At 42.5% G+C, this 15,211-nt stretch overlaps 1 protein-coding gene and 1 long non-coding RNA gene across 11 annotated transcripts in view; one reads left to right on the forward strand and one right to left on the reverse strand.

Moving 5' to 3' along the window:
• The window catches only part of LOC125722234 (NACHT, LRR and PYD domains-containing protein 12-like), a 174,930-nt gene that overhangs the window by 71,305 nt on the left and 88,414 nt on the right, over positions 1 to 15,211 (reverse strand). The window lies entirely within an intron of this gene.
• On the forward strand, positions 10,155 to 10,941 carry LOC125722266 (uncharacterized). The gene is made up of 3 exons (XR_007386249.1): positions 10,155 to 10,196; positions 10,297 to 10,452; positions 10,547 to 10,941. It is a non-coding gene; the product is annotated as an uncharacterized LOC125722266 (long non-coding RNA).

Genomic DNA, 15,211 nt, shown 5'->3' on the forward strand with positions numbered 1-15,211 from the left:
GAACCAGCAAGGTTAACGCTCTGTTTTACAACTCATGCCACCCCCTGTGGTCAGCACTTCTATCAAGCAGCAAGGCTGATTCAAAGCACACTGGTGAAAGATGAGGAATCCAGAGAACTGTCCTGCTTGATTGGCCTACAGAATCATCACATCTCCAGCCTATCAAGCTCATGTGAGACCAGCTTCACCATGAGGTCTGAGAAAATACCAAGCCAGTCCCACCTCTGGGAATGACAGGATTGAAATTTCCCCTAATATTGTCATAAACGGACAGCTCTAATGGCAAAGGACTGCAAAGCTGTAATTGCTGCAAATATAGTTTTCATACAGTTTGATTAATTGAAAATGAAGATGAAACTTATTGCAATATTAATTATTTCACAAAGTAGAAGGCAGCTGGGAAAAGTAAAAAAAGAATCACCCCAGATGGGACTTAAAACCACGATATCCAGCTCAGAAAGTCAGGGCCGTGGGCGTTTGGCCAGTGGGGCAACCGGCAGACCTGAGCTTATGACCGGGACACTTGACTCACAATGGAAACTCAGCAAATTATAAGCAAGCCTGCAAAAGTGACATGAATGGATCTGTGTAATCTATGGTAAAATGCATGTTGGGGCCGAGACATTAACACTCACAGTCCAGGAGAAGATGACATCCATCACTGGATCTCAGTCAAATGCGCTCATCGAGTTTCCGCTATGCCTTTGGCATTTAATGTTTGTACTTAGCTATAGAGTGGCAGGAACACAAATGAATGGGAAGTTTAAAAAAAAAAAAATGCATTACAGCAATATGTCACACATGACTATGTAAGGGAATAGATGAAACCCTGCATACATCACTAAACTAGTGCAATTCAGTACAAAGTGCACTGGCATGATTCGTATGATTCCTGGTTTATTTGGAAAATTTAGGTCCACCATCAGCTAAGTGTTTTATTTATGATGCAAATTGATGACACCATTTGGCAGACACAATATCAGACTGAATTTATTTTATAATTTTAAAGGTTTAAATACAGTTCTGGGTGTTGGACATCCTGATAGCCTTAGAAATCTATAATGCTCCCCCTCAAGCAAGTGCAGGGCATTACAAAGGTCCAGAATGGACTTTTCATTTACAGATGTCTTCTTTGGCTGTCGTGACCAGTATCTCACTCCGGACCAGTGGTGGATCTCGTACTCAGCCACAGAGAATGGGTCCTTCCGCCCCGTGGATCTCCTCATCTCCTCAGCCACTGATTCCCTCCAAACTGATGGGGTAACTATGGTTGGCAGAAGTGGGGTTTGTTGTTCACTGTCATCCGCTTGACGTTGATGGACCACTTGCTGAGGCTGAGGATGGTGGTCTTTACGTATCTTCACTGTTAGGCCTCTGCACACCCATTTCTTTTGCTGACCTGTTGCACAGAAACATTTCTCTTTATAGTAAACTGTAACATGATTATAGCAATTATTTCAATGTTGTTCAGTCAGTGAGAATCATTTACATAGTGTTACATAGTTGTGTTTTCAATTAACTCCAACTCAGAAGAAAAAAGGTCTGAAATACATATGTTTGAATTCTGACTTCTGATTAAAGTCTGACTTTTTCTTTTTATTCTGATAATATTCCTTCACCGCCCCAGCATCCATGTCTCCATTACCGGTGCCAGCCTGGTTGGAGGAAGGTGTTTTAGGTGAAGATCCTTCTTCTCCCCATTCGATCACCTCATCCCATTTATCCCAGGCTGCCCAGTACTCGTCATCAGTCCAGCTCACGGCTTTTTCCATTCGCCTAGTGCTGAGAGGACAAACAGCTTTCTGTCAGACAGGTTATACGACAGCACACCAGACAACAGTAAAAACCTCTTAAAGACCAAATACATAAGCTGGTTCAGTCAAGTATTTATATTAAATAACAAAACATGGTACTATTACCCAAGTATTATCAAAGTAGATGCCCAGAACATTTTAATGTCACATAATACATCCATCAATCGCCTCCCCTGGTCATACAGTATCACCTAGCAAATGTTATCCACTTAATGCAAACAAAGGGTACGGTGAGTGCTCTTGACCTTCTGAACATGGTAACCGGTATTTCTTGCATCCATCCGTCCATCCATTTTCCAAACCACTTATCCTACTGGGTCACGGGGGGTCTGGAGCCTATCCCGGAAGCAACGGGCACGAGGCAGGGAACAACCCAAGATGGGGGGCCAGCCCATTGCAGGGCACACTCACACACTATTCATGCTCACATGTACACCTACGGGCAATTTAACAAGTCCAGTAAGCCTCAGCATGTTTTTGGACTGTGGGGGGAAACCGGAGTACCCGGAGGAAACCCCACGACGACATGGGGAGAACATGTAAACTCCACACACATGTCACTGCACCACCATGCCACCCCTGTATTTGTTGCATCTCATTATCAATTCACATAACGTCAAATGTTATATGCATGAAAATCTGTAACTTATTTAATTTAGAGAGAAATTGCCACAAAAGTTTAGAACTTTTCACTCGCCACCCCCCAAGTAGCAAAATCTATCTATAGCAGGGTATCAGTGCGTGTTAGTTCAGTGTTATGCCACGTACGGTCTGCCCCTGTCCCTGGGATAATTCTTTTGTGGGTGACCTGCCTTTCTTGTCTAATGTGAGTCCAAGATATTTGAAGTGTTCAACCTGTTCAGCCGTTTTATTGTAAATTAGGTAGGAGTCCATTCTGATGGTGATGTGTGTAAAGTATGAATGACCAGTTCTTTTGCCTTGTCCACGTTCAGTTCCAGGAAGTTGTCGGAGCACCATTGTATGATATGTGAAACAGAATGTTGATAGGCTATAATTGAATTACTGTCAGTAATTCAATTATAATTATTACAGTAATTACTGACCCAGTATAGGACTATCATCAGAATACTTGTAGTAGGTGGTGATAGGTGAGGGGCTAATGCAGTCATTGGTATATAGTGTAAAGAGGAAGGGGCTAAGGACACACCCTTGAGGGCGTCCAGTGTTGTTGATCACAGTTGCTGATTTGGCTGTGCCTATCCTTACAATCTGTGGTCTATTGCTTAGGAAATTATGGACCCAACGGATGAGAGATGGGGATATGTTCAATTGAAGAAGCTTCTTGATCATCTGGTGGCGTTGAATGATAATAAAAGCGGAACTGGAGTTAATGAAGAGGACAGTAGCGAAGGTGCCTGGAGATTCAAGGTGTTGGAGAAGGGAGTGGAGGAGACATACTACAGTACCCTCTGTTCCGCTCTTCACCCAGGAGGCAAACTGGTATGAGTCCAGCTGCGGTCTGACAGCTGGCTGGATGATATGAAGTATAATTTTCTTTAGGCATTTCATTATTATCGATGTGAGTGCTACTGGCCGGTAATGATTTAGCTCAGAGGGACGAAGTTTCTTAGCACCCGGGACGATGGTAGAAGTTTTCCAAATTGCAGGAATGGTCACCAATCTATACGAGTTCCAGAAGATGGAATGGAGGATGGGAGCTTGTTCTGTGGCGAATAGCTTCAAAACTTTAGCTGGTACACGATCAGGCCCGGCGGCCTGGCCAGCTTTGCATCTGCTTAGCTGCTGCCTCATGTCCTCTACAGTAAAGGGAGGGTTTGTAGGATCATCAGAGGGAAAGCCATTGAGCAGCTCCTCACAGACAGCAGAGTAGTCCTGCTTATCGAACATTGTATAGAAGGAGTTTAAGGAGTCAGCAAAAGTTGTAAGATCAGTGCCTATGGGATGAAGGTCATGGTAGGGTATTTGACCAGTGTGTAACCAAAAGGCCTGTTTGGTGTTCATTGTACTGAACTCTTGCTCCAGTCTATTCTTATATTTGAGTTTGGCATTGATTATCTCATTCTTTACTTGTCTACTGAGTGACTGGACAGAAGACCAGTCCTTGGATAGAAATGCTTTGTGTTTTCCTTCAAGCTGTGCTTAACATGGGAAGTGATACTGGGTCTGTAGGTAGGATATCTCCAGACAGTTCTGGTGGGAATAGTGGAATAAATACAAAACTTGATGTAGTCTGTAATTACAGAAACTTTATGGTTTTTATCATCCCGGAAAATGTCTCAATCTGTACATGCAAGTGAACCTTATAGTCGTTCAATTGCCCCCTCCGACCAGAGGGTGCCCAGGTGCACATGCGGTTTAATGCGCTTCAGTTCTGGTTTGCAGTGAGGTAGCAGGAAGACAACATTGTGGTCAGAGTGGCCAAGTGGAGGATGTACACGCGCGATGAAGGCGTCAGAGATGTTACTGTAACATAAGTCCAGAGTATTAAGCTTCCTAGTGGGAATATCCACATACTGATAAAAAGATGGCAAAACAGCGTTGACATTACAGTTGTTAAAATCACTCGCAGTAACTCCGGGGCGTCGCGATATCTTGCCGTCATGGAGCTGGCGTCCTCACACACTAGCTCCGCCGCTGCCTTGGTGTTGGCGCTTGGTGGAATGTAGACACAGCTAATTACTACAGTAGGGAATTCCCACAGAAGGTAGAAGGGGCGTACAGATAGAATCAGCATCTCCACGTCAGGTGTACAAACAATGCGGTGTACATTAATATTCGTGTACCACCGCTCGTTGACAAAGATGCAGACCCTACCACCCCACTTCTTACCTGACTGAGACGTCCTGTCATTCCGCCAGATCATAAAATTATAGACACTAACCTCAGAGTCTGAGATGGTGTCATCAAGGGCAATAACATAGGTGATACCGCTCCACCCGACACTTGGCATGCAATAAGTCCATTTTATTCTGGAGTGAACATACATTAGCCAGTATGATGGGGAGTAGCGGTGGTCTGAAGGGTCGCCTCCTCAGTCTGGAGCGTACACCTCTTCACCTACCTCTTTTCCTCAGGCAAAACTCCGGAGGAAGAGCAACTGCCGGCCTTGAGGTGATAGACGACCGCAGTTGGAGAAGCTCCCCTCTACTGTAGGTGAGTGGATTGTGTCCGCTCACTCTTCCGGGTGGAGTCATGAGTGGATTGTGCTGGATCCATCGGTTTGCCCCAGGAAGGCACGCTGCCCGGCTCCTGAGGTGCTCATCCCTTGCACTGGTGCTCCTGGCCACCACTGTAGGAAGTCGTTGTATAGGAAGTGGTTGTAGTCTTCCACTGATCCCAGGGAGGTTCAGGTCAGGGGACTGAGATGACCATGGCAGAAGCTTCATCCTATAGTCAGCTAACTATTTTTGTGTTGATTTGGACATGTGCTTAGGATCATGGTTCTGTTGGAAGATCCAGTGACGGCCCAGTTTTAGTTCCTAGTGTCAGTATTGTGTATGAATAAAATACAAAAAAATATCCCTTTGTCCACTGGTGTTCCCTTGTTGCCCTCACCCTGTTTGTCCCTTTATCCCATTCCCCTTTCCCGTGAATACTGTTACACTCCAACCCTAGACAGGATATCATAACAGCATCTTACCTATAGTTTTAAAAGAGATGAGGGATATTATTTGTCGACCTTTAATAATTTCATAAATCTGTATCTGTTGTTGTGGTACCTTCAGATTGGAAGCATGCTACTATAACACCCATATTCAAAAAAAAGGATAGAAGTAATCCATTAAACTATAGGCTTCTGGAAAAGTAATGGAAGCTATAATATAAGACAAAATGGTAGACTACCCTTGGTGTGTATGTTGATGCTGCCATGTCCCACTCTCACAAATGTGGGGAAGCAATTAAAAAGGCCAGTAGGATATTGGGTTACATCTCTAGCTGTGTGGAGTTTAGGTCAAGGGAGGTGATATTTAGATTATACAATTCCTTGGTAAGAGCCCACCTAGAATATTGTGTGCAGGTTTGGTCACCTTACCGTTAAAACCATAACTGCTGATTTGAACTATTTGTGTGTTTTAAATGCACAATATCGTTAAATTCATAAATCCAGCTTACCTTAAAAAGGACATTGCTGCCTTTGAAAGGGTTCAACGTAGGGCTACCAGAATGATTCCTGGTCTTAGAGGAATGTCTTATGAGGAGAGGTTAGCTGAGTTGAATCTATTCAGCCTTGAGCAAAGGAGACTAAGGGGGGACATGATCCAGGTATGTAAGATTCTAATAGGATTATTTTTTTTCCATTACTGCAATTTGTCACACATGATTATATAACAGAATAGATGAAACCCTGCCTACATCTAACTTTCTCCCAGGGACTCACTATCCCAGTGCAATTCAATACAGTCAGTATCTAATGAGATGCTTGATATATTTTCTTTTTCATTGCATTATTGATGGACTTAGAGGACAGAATTTTGCTGAGACAGTATTAGCTTGAAAATTTTATTACATAATAAATAGTCTTAAAATTCGTAATTTTCATGACAGTGAAAAAGCCATCAGGCCATTGCAGAAGCCCAGGATGATGTTTTCGTCTATGGAGGTCTTTGGTGGCTGTCGCGACCAGTATCTCTGTCTAGGCCAGTGGTGGGTCTCATATCCAGGCACGGAGAATGGGTCCTTATGCCTTTTGGACTCCCTGTGTTCCTGAGTAACAGGTTCCCTCCAAGATGACAGGTTAGACAGAACTGCGGCTTCTTCCTCCCTGTCATTTACGTTCTGCGCCGCTTGTTGAGGCTGAGGCTGGACACACAGATGGAGTCTCATCCTCAAAACCAGTTTCTTTTGCTGGCCTGTTGCACAGAAACATTTCTCTTTATTGTACATTGTAATATGATTACAGCAAATATTCTGCTGTTATTCAGTCAGTTTTTTAAACTCCAATTATGATCAGACTGTCTCCAACTCATGTTAAAAAAAGCTCTGAAATACACACATTTGAATACTGGCTGCTGGTGATGTTCCACCCCAACATCCACATCTCCAGTGCTGGTGCCAGCCTAGATAGAGGGAGGTGTTGTGGGTGAAGACCCTTCAACTCCCCAATCAATCATCTCATCCTACTTATTCCAAGCTGCCCAGTACTCGTCGTCTGTCCAGCTCACGGCTTTTTCCATTCGCCTAGTGCTGAGAGGAGAAATAGGTTTCGGTCAGACAGGTTGCACTACAGCACACCAGACAACAGTTTAAACCTCTTAAAGAGCAAATACATAAGCCGGTTCAATCAAATAATTGTATTTAATAAGAAAACAGTGCTATCACCTAAGTTTTATCAATGTAGATGCCCAGAAAGTTTTACTATCACATATAAATACGTACTTGTTATAGTGGCAGTACACATATCAACAATAATGCTAATATACTCACTGCAGCTACAGGATATACATATACAGGGCATATGGCATACCGAGCATTCTCCTGTATGGTATTAATTCTTGTGGCGCCCCCCCTCCCCCGGTCAATAAAATGTATCGCTTGGCAAAAGTTACCCACTTAATACGAACCAGTGTTAATTTTGACAAATTTTTCTTTAGTTTTAGTTATAGTATTTTAACTAAAATGTAATTTAGTTTCAGTGATAATTTGGTCATCTAAAATATTTTAGTTATAGTCTTGTTTTGGTCATCTAAATTTCATAAGATTACAGTTGAGTAAAACCAGTTGATTTAGTCGACTAAAATGAAAAGTACAAAGAATAATGTTTAAAGTTTCCCTTCGATTTCTGAAAGTCATTATGTTCACCAAAATGAAATTAAACCAATGTTAAGGAACGGTGTTAAGGTCTGACTGTGCAGTGCACAGTGACAAAGATTTCACTCTTATTTGAAACATAAACATGTTCATTCACCTGGAAACTAAAATCAGTAATGCCATTAATGCAAAAATAAAGAAAAAGTGCACAGGCTATAGTGCCACCTGGCCTGCTCTCTCTGAATATTAAAATAAAAATATTAAAATAAATATTTGCAATATTTTTATTTGCTACTGTTCGCTGTTAAATGTTTCACCTGAAATTCTCAAATATGTTCAAAGAAAAAGACCAATAAGGGATTTATACCCATTATCAAGAAAAAAAAATCCAAACATTGAAAACGGCTATCAGAAGCAGGAATTGCAACCATTCTATTTTAGCATTTTCAACATCAAAATAATTACCCCAAGGCAACAATTTTATGAGTATATAGAGCCAAAAAACCTCTCTTTCAGGTGATTTCATGTTCGTTGAAGTTTCCGCCTTTTTAACAACTGTATAAAGTAATGTTATATGTTATATAAATCAGGTGAAACAAAAAAAACATACGTTTTCATGGTTGACAGATCTTAAGCATCTGGCATGATACGCTTTCAGAGTCGCGCAGGACATATTATGGAAATCTTACTACATTATTCCATTATACACCTACAATTACGTCCAATTTACACGGTTAAATACAAAAGCAGACTATTTACAAGGTACGAACTGTTACATACGTGTGCTGACAACTCGAACTGAAAATCTCACTCCAGCCAGCTAGCCGAAGTTGGCAACCCCGCGTTTTATTTGAAATGAAAAGTAAAATACGCTGTTCTCGCCTGAAACCGCTTGTCATTCCGTTTGCGTTATATAAAAATAAATATAAAGCTAATATGATAAGAACATGTCACGTTTTATACGTTTCGAAATAATAAGACCGCCCATATCCTACACTTTAAAAAATGAATCATGAGGCTTGTAATTTTCATTAAAAAATGGATGTAATTATTAAAAAATAATGTGCATATTTAATAAAAAAATAGGTTTTCTGTGTACTCCGGTTTCCCCCCACAGTCCAAAAACATGCTGAGGCTAATTGGAGTCGCTAAATTGCCCATAGGTGTGCATGTGTGAGTGCATGGTGTGTGAGTGTGCCCTGCGATGGGCTGGCCCCCCATCCTGGGTTGTTCCCTGCCTCGTGCCCATTGCTTCCGGGATAGGCTCCGGACCCCCCGCGACCCAATAGGATAAGCGGTTTGGAAAATGGATGGATGGATGGATGGGTTTTCTGTGTTTCTTATAATATATTGAGAACATTTCACTAATAAAATCAAGAAAAAAAATGTAACTATTTTTTTAAGGAAATGAGTGCAATTTTTAGGCTTAATTTGAGGAACCGTTTAGGCTAAAAATTTGAGGAAAAAAGGCTTCATATTTATTTTAAGAGAATTGGTCCAATTATCTGGGTTTGATTGAGTCACCTTCATTTGAATCTCAACAATGGCTGTGGTCAGACGGCGTTTTGAAGGAGCAGACGATCAGTGTAAAATATTAAGAGGTAAATTAAGCCCCTTACTATTTTTTACATTTTATTTTGATTTCTTAAATAAGCTCCTCAGGACACCGCTTATTCACGCTATAGTACAGGAATTGTTTTACACTGATTTTTGAATCTGAACGACATTTTGGCATGTGAAACAGTAACTATGTTCAACCAGGTCTTTTAAAATAAAGGTTTACAATTATGCGATGTTATTTGATGTGAAAATCTGAGCTCGAGCTCATTAGACATAATTCCTCACATGCACGTGCTGAGGCTATATGGACATGTTGGTCGCTAAAGCAAAAATAATTATGGCCATGCATCGAGCTTGATAGATGGGGCAGTTTCTATGATTATACTTAACTTTTAAGACTGTTGATGTGTTTATATATTCGCTTCAAATTGTAAAGATGTATTAAATTAGCGTTTAATCATTTCACGCAATATATGCATTTTTTTCATTCATCCTCGACGTTAGAAGGCGCCCTCTTAAACAAAACAAGTCACAAACACCATAGAAGCAACACGATTGCGTTTCAGGAATTGATATGGACATAACCATGCTTTTGACTAGTTGAAGAATACAAACATCTTTGCAATCATTAAGGCAATATCAGTCTCCACAAAGAGTAAGATATCTATAGCAATTTACATTTTCTCTTTGATTAATCTATGTAAAATTCGACCTGAATGAAGTTATTTGAACACATTTGAGATTTACTATAATGCAAATTTATTTAAAATTAGTCTTTAACGATATTTAAAAATGTTTAGACTTGTTTAGCAGTATTGGGTTTCTAGGCTTAAACCATTCCAATTTCATGATTTTGGTGATTAAAAATATGTAATAAAAATATTCCACAAACATTACATTAAATGTAAACCCTTATAACTACTTTTCCTTATGAATAATAATTTTAACAGCAACTTCTGAGATGACAATGGAGCTTGTGGTGAAAGAAAAAAATGTCAAAAACCCTTGCTCTCCGAAGACATGAGGTGGTTGAATTGTGCCCAACTTGCAGAATTTAAAGATCACTGGCCTGCTCTGTTTGACATTCTCCAGGTAGGGATTTTATATTTTGTCATTAAATACCGTCACAGACAATAATGTGGTTGTCAACTGAACATAATTATAATCAGTGTTTGTGTGTTTCATTTTTTAGATTAATAAAGAGTTTAGGAGAATTACTACTCTGCACCTTGAGCCAACATTTATTAAGATGTTGGATTACTACACTCCTAAACTTTTCACAATATTTTCCTGCAAAGGAGGAGCACTCGGACAGATTTTGAAGAAGAAAACGGGTGCCATACAGCAGGTATTTTAGTTGGTATTTTTTATCATTATTTGATTGATATTTGCTTCATTATTATTGAGTACTATTACTAATTTCTACACTTTTGGTGCCTTAGACCTCACATCAAAACATAGAACAGACAAGAGATGTTGTCCTCCGTTGCTTGGTCTATTACTTGGGTGAAAAGGAGGAAGACCTCATCCAGGAGTACAATGTAAGTGTCTAAAACTAATTCAGATATTTGTTTGCAGAAAACTGCAATTAGCATTTGTTTTCCTTTACAAAAACAGAAATACATCTTAAACATAAGTACGTTCCTCATGCAAAAACATTCTTGCACTAGTGTCAGTGTCACGCAACGTGCCGAACGGGTGATCGCTCAGGCAGCGCGAGGGAACAGGCAGGCAGGCGGAAAACAGGGCAAACTGGGGGTTTATTGGGGAATGCGGGTCGACAAACACCAGGTAACATCAATGACAGACAAAGGACTCAGGTAAGACATGGACTGAAATACACAGGACTGAGCAAAGTAACTAGACACAGCTGGGTACAATCGGGAAAGAACACGTGGGTAATCAGGGGAGCGTGGCACACACGAGGAGCGGATGAGCTGGGCATGAAAGAAGGAGCGCCTAGGAGGAGGCGACGGACGGGACGAGGGAAACGGGACCTGGAACAGAAGAACAAAATCAACGAGAGACGGGAAACTGGACCGAGGCACAAAACAGGGCTAGCGACAGGACGTAGGAGTTGATAAAGGGCAGGGAAGGCGGACAGACAGACCAGGAATGGGGTCAGAGAGGGAACAGGTGGAACAAACGGGCCAGGAGTGAAAGGAGGGAACACCGGGGAACAAGGAGCAAAGAAGGGTGGAACAGAGGGACGAGGAGCAAAAAACGAAGGGACAAAGACAGGAGGGAGAGTCGAGAATGGAGGGGCGAAAGCAGGAGAGTAGGGCGAGAAGGAGGGGGAATGCAGGGTCGGCTGAGGGAGACCCAGTGGGCGACGGGAGGTAGCCAGAGGGGCCGCAGGAGGCCGGAGGGGACCTCGGAGGGGCCAAGGAGGCAGGGCGAGGGACCGACAGGGGGGACGAGGAGGAAGTCGAAGGGGGAGCTAGGGAAGGGGACGAGGGAGCTGAAGGGAACCCTGGTGAGGGCAAGGAAAGGGGGGGAGCCGCTGCAGGCGGCGACGTCCTCTGACGCGCAGGAGCGGGATATATGATACTATGATTCTGCTGTGGGTCCTCACGACCCAATTTTAATAGTTTTGTTAATATATTTTTTTTTAATTTGCGAATACAAAAAATGTCGTCTTTACTGCAAAAAGTCATCCCTTATGTGTAATGTAATGCTTTTTTTTGACCACTGGATGTCGACATAGAGCCTGGAAAGCCGGTCAAAGTAAGTGTGACACCTAGCGGTAATTACAATATTTATTGTTAAATCAATGTAAAAAAAAAAAAATTAAAAATGTAATGACTTGTACTTTTTTATGAATTTGGATCTCTTTAGAGCAAACATGTTCATATGGTTTGCTTTTATAACACTCTAAGTAATTGCGCAAGTGCAATTACTGCCATAAATTACTGCGAATGGGGAAACAAGGGCGGGGGGGGGGGGGGGTGACCAATGACAGTTTGAGGATCGTTGCTGTAATTGGTCCTACCTTGTTGCCAAGCCATTTCCAAAATAAAGAAGTGTGTGCTTATTATCTGGCACGAACCCTGAGGAGAGGGTTACTTGGAATTCAATCATGGCAAGGTACAGTGCTCAGGAGGTCGTCGACTTCGTTACGGGTGAGGAAACCAGCAGCTCCGATGAGGATAGTGTACAGCCCAGCAGTACAACACAGGAGGTTGAAGAGATCTGCGCCGAGGACGAGATCTTTCCCTCCCGCAAAAGTGAAATAACATGGACAACCAGAGCAGAAGATCGTGCTGCAGGTAGACTGCCAGCACGACACATCCTGAGGACACCTCCAGGACCAACGAGGCAGTGCGTGTCACAGGCAGGGGACATTATATCTGCCTTCAAAGCTTTCCTGCCTAGATCAATAGAGAGCATCGTTGTCAGCATGACAAATATAGAAGGCAGAAAGAGGTTTACTAGCAGCTGGGTGGACATGACAACTGTTGAATTGGATGCCTTCATCGGCGTCTGCATTCTAGCAGGCGTATTCAAGTCCAAAGGAGAGTCCGTCGCCAGCCTTTGGGAATCGAAATTTGGGAGACCAATCTTCCCAGCGATCATGAGCAGGGTGCGGTTTGAGCAGCTGACAGTGGCCCTAAGCTTTGACGACAAAGGATCGTGGGCAAGTAGAAGAACGGGTGACAAGCTTGCACTTATCAGAGACATCTGGGACCTGAGGTCAGGAAATCTCCCGGCGATGTACAATCTTGGCAAGTACGACAATCTTGGTACGACTTGACAGTGGACGAGCGCCTGGTACCATTCAAAGGTACGTAAAATGTGTTATTTTTTATTACCGATCTACAGTTATTATATATACATTGCTTCAAGTTTATTGTTCAAATATAGATCTCATGTTCATTAGCAATGAATCGTAATGTATCATTGATTTCGACCAGTTACCTTTTTCATGATTTGTGCCCGAGTAGTTAGGAGTTAGATTGTAACGGGTTACCTAAAAATGTGTACGTTGTATCCGATTGCTTCATTTGACATCAAATTGATATTCCCCCGATGCGTCCTTGCAGGACGCTGCTCCTTCAGGCAATATATGCCTCGCAAGCCCGGGAGGTACGGACAAAAAATCTGGGCGCTGTGCGACACCAGGCCAAGCTACTGCTGGCGAGTGAAGCTGTACACGTGAAAGCCTCCGGAGGAGGCACGGGAGGTCGATTTGGGTACAAAAGTGGTGTTGGAACTGTCTGAGGGGCTGAGGGGGCACACCATCACTCTTGATAATTTTTTCACCTCCTTCAGTCTGGGACAGGAGCTCCTCAAGCGCAACATGACAATGGTAGGCACTGTGCGCTGAAATCATCCAGAGCTGCCGCCTGCCCTGCTAGCAGCTAAGGGCAGGCTTGTACACTCTTCAAAGTTCGCATTTTCCCAAGGCACCACACTGGTGTCTTACATGCCAAAAAAAAACAAAAACGTGATTCTAATGAGCACGTTCCACACCAAGCCAAATATAAGCCAACGGCAAGACAAAAAGCCAGAAATGATAATGTTTTACAACAAAACGAAGGCAGGGGTTGACACCATGGACCAGCTCATTTCCAACTATTCGTGCAGAAGGAAAACCCCTCGCTGGCCCCTTGCAACGTTTTACAATATGCTGGACATTTCGGCGCACGATGCCTACTTCGTGTGGCGGGAGGTCAATCCTTGATGGAGGACAGGATCGAAAAGGAGGCGCAGGGTATTCCTGCAAGAGCTAGTCGAAGCCCTAATCGCTCCCACTGTTCTGCAGCGAACGCGTCTTCCTCGAGGGCCCTTTGCTGCAGCGGCGGTGAAATCGTTTAGGGACACCCAGCCCGGTCCAGTCCCGCCTCCCCCGGAAGCGAAATCTAAGAGAGAGAATTGCAGCCTGTGCCATTATTCTGCTGACCGCAAAACAAACGCGCTGTGTCGCCAGTGTGGGGCACAAGTGTGGAAAGAGCATTATAGCATTTTCTGTAAAAAATGCAAACCATAAACTGTAAATAATAATCACTGTAAATAGTTTAGTTTTATTATTCATAGTGTTATAGTGTATGTTGTAGTTGAAGATTGTTTGCCGCACTTGTTTGTGTTTTGTGTTCCCCTGTGTTCCTCTTTTCCTGTTTTAAGAATTTAAACTTTTCCCGTTTGTTTCAAGAATTGTATTTACCTCTTTCTGTGTTCTGTGTTCCCATTTAACCTGCAATTATCTCATCAATCTAATTCAGCACTTTTATGTAACCATACTTTTGTTCTGTGTTCCCGTTTTACCCGCAATTGTGTGTTCTCTGGTTCTGTAATTGTTTGTTTTTTTGTTTTCTAAAATGTATTTCACAAGGTTCATGTCTTTTTATAAAGTTTCATCCCTTTAGTACTGGCTGGCTCATTGTCTTCATTATTTATTAGGATGCAGGTGAAGTGAATGCTGCGACCCAGATTGTGTGTAAACAGTATTTCCAGGCGCCATTTTCTTAGCGCAAACTTTTTTTTTCCGCCATCTTGATATCCTACCGTCCTGAGATACGCCCCCAAACACACACAGTCAGCGCACTACAGCCAACATGTTTAAAAAAATGCTGCAAAACTGCAAATTAAATTGGGTCGTTAGGACCCAAAAAGGGCCAAAGAGTAATAAACTGTAACTGCTGATTTTAACTATTTGTGTGTTTTAAATGCACGATAGCGTTAAATTCATAAAATATAAATTATCGTGCTTGGGGGGAGCTTCATGTTCATCCCCTCTCTCTTAATATCTCTTCTGGGGCACTAAAAATTTCACTAAATGGTTGTCATCCCCCGCTCTTCCGATCCTGCTGTGTGCCACGCCCCCTCGTGCGGAATCCCGATTGTTGACAAGCAATGACGTTAATAATCAGACTCGCAATAACATGATTAACAGACTTCAATACATTGGACTATTCAACAACAAGGAGAAACACACGAGCTCTGTGGAATTTTAGCAGAAGGAGTTGAATCAGGTGTGTTAAATGAGAGGAAACCCCAAAATGTGCAGGCCCAGCAAACAGCAAGATGTCCTTAGTTCGTCCTTAGGACGTCCCAGGCCTCTAGAGTGCGACCTATTTGGTCGCACATGTGACCTAATCTCTCAATGG

This window comes from Brienomyrus brachyistius, unplaced genomic scaffold (assembly GCF_023856365.1).
Source record: "Brienomyrus brachyistius isolate T26 unplaced genomic scaffold, BBRACH_0.4 scaffold37, whole genome shotgun sequence".
NCBI classification, from domain to species: domain Eukaryota; kingdom Metazoa; phylum Chordata; class Actinopteri; order Osteoglossiformes; family Mormyridae; genus Brienomyrus; species Brienomyrus brachyistius.